Source organism: Peromyscus californicus, unplaced genomic scaffold (assembly GCF_007827085.1).
Source record: "Peromyscus californicus insignis strain IS unplaced genomic scaffold, ASM782708v3 Scaffold_9__1_contigs__length_137607984, whole genome shotgun sequence".
NCBI lineage: Eukaryota > Metazoa > Chordata > Mammalia > Rodentia > Cricetidae > Peromyscus > Peromyscus californicus.
In genome coordinates this window covers 137,159,108-137,164,112 of record NW_026294617.1, presented here as the reverse complement: position 1 = coordinate 137,164,112, position 5,005 = coordinate 137,159,108, and positions in this window count along the sequence as shown.

The following is a 5,005-nucleotide window of genomic DNA, read 5'->3' as shown; positions in this document are numbered from 1 at the left end:
AAAGGACAGCACTAAAATGACAAAACAGCAGCCCACAGAATGGGAAAATATTTTCATCAACTCCACATCTGTCAGAGGGCTAATTGCCAAAATATATAAGAACTCAAGAAACTAGATATGAACAAACTAAATCATCTATTTTAAAAAGTGGGGTACAGTTCTAAACAGAAAACTACCAAAATAGGAATCTCAAATGGCTGAGAACCACTTAAAATAATGTTCACCATCTGTTGTAGTATATTTTGATTGCACTCTGGCACTCCTGAGACTGACAATAAAGTTTACTGTGAATCAGAGGGCAGAGATAGCTACTAGTTGATCAGAATTAGTCATGGAGGTTTTGGAGGATTAGGGCATATTGAGAGACACAAGGAGAAGTAGAAGGGGCTTAGAAAGATTTTCAATCCCCTTTGGATTGAGGAAGGACAGAAAGAGCAAGTCACTGGTCACTTCGTGCCACTTCTCTGATCAAACAGAACTTTACCCCAATATCTGATTCTCAAGTTTTATTTAATAAGAGAACAATATAAGTAACCTTATATTTATATATATTTATATTTATAATCTAACACTCAATGACCACTTGCTTTGCTGCCACTGAGTCACCACTTACTGCCAGCTCTGTTGTTCAGGTGGCCCCATGCCCTCACTTCCTGTCATATGAGTTTCTTCTGCACCCCCATGTGTCTTCATTTGAGGCAACTTTTTCCCTCTCTGCATGGGTTGTGGGCTTTCCTTGGACATCCTCCCTGGGCAATCACAGCAACAGCTTGGAGGCCTTGACAACTGCTTACACCCACCCAGTCTTCTGCTGCTGCTGCCACTGCTACACACCCTCAGCCCACAGCTGCATGCAAGCAGATGCAAGTGCCCTCAGTTCAACTATGCAGCACACTGGCAGCCCACTGTGACCTCATCTCCTGCCACACTAGCCTGGTTGGCTGGGCAACACCCCCCTCCCCATAGCTGAGTGATGCTGTCACAGCTGGCTCCCCTCACACAACTTCACCTACACTGTCTTTATTAACAGATCTGGAGAGACACCTGAAAATTCTTAAGGAGGGAACTAGTTTTATAAAAAAAAAGTTTTTCCCTCAATTAGAATGGGGAACAATATTATGACACAACAGAAATTGTGGTACCTTTTTCTAATGTGAAATTGTCTCATGAACAGTAAATGAACATTGGCAAAGAGCTTTCAGTGATTTCTTGGGAAAGCTTATACTTACTGACTCTCAGTATGCAGAAAGAGTTGTTTTATAGATTGAAACCACTGGAATTATTTCAGATGATTCAGAATTAACTTTGTTATTTATTCAATTACAAAAAAAAATCAGAAATAGAAATCATCCCCTGTATATAACACATATGAGATCCCTAATGGATCTTCCAGGCCCTCTAGCACAAGTTAATGATGAAATTGATCAGCTATTGGTAGGAAATTTCCTAGAAGCCTCAGAATTCCATAAGAAACACAATATTAATAGCAAAGGGTTGAAGAAAGATTTTTTTCTTTTACTTGGCAGCAAGCCAAGGAAATGATAAGGAAATGTCCTACTCGTTCTTTTTAAAACCAAACTCTATTACCTATAGAAAGTAACCCTAAAGGTACTGAAAGAAATGAAATTTTGCAAATAGAAGTGTTTCATTTTGCAGGGATTGTAAAATTGGAGTATGAGCACTATACAATTGACACATATTCATGATTTCAATGGGCAACACCTTTGAGTTCTGAAAAGGCTGATTCTGTGCTTAAACATTTAATAGATGTTATGGTCATTATGGGAATACCTGTACAAATTAAGACTGACAACGCACCAGCATATGTCTCTAGTAAAATGAAGCAGCCTTTTGAATATTACAACGTAAAGCAATTGCAGGTATACCACACAATCCCTACAGGAGAAGCAGTTATAGAAAGATATACTTTAAAAAGATATACTTAATAAACAGAAAGGGGTAATAAAGACAGCCAGAAATAGATTACATAATGCTTTATTAACCTTAGATTTTTAAATGCTAATGAGCAACGTGTGACAGCTATGGAGAGACAGGGGATAGTAGAAAAAAATGGCTGAATTAAATCAGCTAGTATACTTTAAAGATGTGTTGACCTCAGAATGGAAATCAGGATATGTGTTATACTGGGGAAGAGGTTTTGCTGTTGTTTTCACAGGAGAAGAAAATGTATGGATACCATCAAGACTGATAAAGATTAGATTTGAAGTGGAGAGACCTCTTGATTAGGAGAGGTGACAGGGTAGCCATTCAATCTACACTAACTTATAAGACTAACAAATGCCTTTCATTTGATCATATATAACCTGCCATAAAGAGAAACCATCCAAAGTTAGGGTTGGGGCAGGGTTTTGTTTTTTCTTTCTAGGAGAATAAAATTATCCAACTAAGGAACCTGAAGACTATTGGACAAATGAGACATCTGAAGAAGAAGGATAAATCATCAAGAGAAAATCTCTGAAGAAAAAGAATAAAATGGCCTAATGGTATACCACATTTCCAACAGGACAGAATTTCATGTATTTCTAAATGTTTGTTTCTGTTGTTATCTACAGATAGTTAAGGCAAGTAGTTTTGCAGCCCCAATTCAATTAAAAATTAAAGCTGGCTTTGAAGTTGGAGCATGGATTTCAACTTCTTTAAACCCAAGCATGCTTGTTAAAGGAAAATCCAAAATCTCTGTCTCATGTCAGAAATGACATGTGGCATGGGAGAGAAGAAAACCAAATTCAGCTGGGATCTCCCACTCCCCTAAGCTCTCTTTCCTCTGACCCTTGCCCTCCATTACCCCTCCACCTCCAGTTTGCTCATGTAGATCTCATCCATTTCTCTGTTTTGGGGTGATCTGTGTGTCTTTCTTAGGGTCCTCTTTACTAGGTAGCCTCCCTGGAGTTGTGAGTTGCAGTCTGGTTATCCTTTGCTTTACATCTAGTATCCACTTATGAGTGAGTACATATCATGTTTGTCTTTCTGAGTCTGGGTTACCTCACTCAGGATGATTTTTTCTAGTTCCATCCATTTACCTGCAAATCTTATGATGTCATTGTTTTTCTCTGCCCAAGAGTGGTACAGCTAGGTCTTGAGGGAAGTTGATTCCCAATTTTCTAAGAAAGCACCATATTGATTTCCAAAGTGGCTGTACAAGTTTGCACTCCCACCAGTAGTGGAGCAGTTTCCCCTTGCTCCACATCCTCTCCAACATAAGCTGTCTTCAGTGTTTTTTATCTTAGCCATTCTGATGGGTGTAAGATGGTATCTCAGAGTCATTTTGATTTGCATTTTCCTGATGACTAAAGATGTTGAGCAATTCCTTAAATGTCTTTCAGCCATTTGAGTTTCTTCTGTTGAGAATTATCTGTTTAGCTCTATAGCCCATTTATTAATTGGACTGTTGGGCATTTTGATGTCTAATTTTTTGAGTTCTTTGATACCATGATAAATGAAGACCCCATAGGAATAGGAAGAAGCAGAGTGCTAGAGAAGTCCCCAGAAATCCACAAAGATACCTCCACTATAGACTACTGGCAATGGTCGAGAGTGCCTGAGCTGACCTCCTCTGGCAATCGGATGGCTGAACACAACTGTCATGATAGAACCCTCATCCAGTGACTGATGGAAGCAGAAGCAGAGATCCATGGCTAAGCCTCAAGTGGAGCTCCAGGAGTTCAATCAGTGAGAGAGAGGAGGGATCATATGAGCAAGAGATATTGAGACCATGATTAGAAAAGGCACAGGGACAAATAGCCAAACTAGTGGAAATGCATGAACTGTGAACCAATAGCTGAGGAGCCCCCATGGAACTGGACCACATCCTCTGGATAAGTGAGACAGTTGACTAGCTTCATCTGTTTAGGAGGCCCCCAGGCAGATGAACCGGGGCCTGTCCTTGGTGCATGAACTGGCATTTTGGAACCTAGGGCCTATGCTGAGATACTTTGCTCATCCTTGGTGTAGGGTGGAGGTGACTGAACCTGCCTCAACTGAATCTACCTGGCTGGGCTGACTCCCCAGGGGAGACCTTGCCTTGGAGGAGGTGGGAAAGGGGGGTGAATTGGGGGAAAGCTGGGGTGGGTGGGTGGAGGGAGGACAGGGGAATCCATGGCTGTTATGTAAAATTAAATTAATTATAAAATAAAAATGTTTAAAAAATAAGGGACTATTCTAGTGCTACTAATCTCATCATCCTTTGCTTTTATCTTGACTCTTTAACACTTTTCTTGAGATATAAATATTGTCTCAAAATTTATAAGATTAATATGTATATATATTTAAACTTTCTGTCATGATATTAATGGTCAGATAGAGTACTAACTAATTCTAAAATAGGTTTCATCTAGCCTCCTGTATGTAATTTTGGGCTTGAATCTGAAGAAGGTAAGTGAGAAATAAGTTTCTGTACCTTGGATTACTTAACCAGTTGTGGTCCTTTAACCTCTTAGAGATCTGCTCCATCTGATATTTAAAATGTTTAAGTTTTCTGCAGTGACCTGTGTCCATTCCTATCAGTGACCTATGAGGTCTCTAAGAAGATGATGGGTCCATGCAACACTGAATTCACCTGGATTGTGATTAACACCACTAAGCTGACAAACACTACCCAAAGACCATCTTTGGACTACAAACTGCTCAGGTCAACTTCAAAAAAGTTAGCTGAGATGGTTCAACCTCATAGATTACCTCAGCTTGGACTTCAAATAAGCCCTACACTTTCCCATCATACTAATACTGGACAACAGCTAGCTCTCCCAGGACGTGACTATTATTTCAATTTTCTAAGATTCACCTAAGATGTCATTGCTTCCAGACAGCAAGAAATGATTTTAAGAACATGATGTCCAAATTCCTAAAAGGTGGGGTGGATGGTTTTTTTCACTTTATGGGTTATAGATGTTTGTTATTGTTTAGGAGGGTTGGTTGCAATTGTTGTTGTTCATGGTCAAGGAGGAAACTAAGCAAAGGAGATTAGATTTAGGGATCTCCTTCTGAG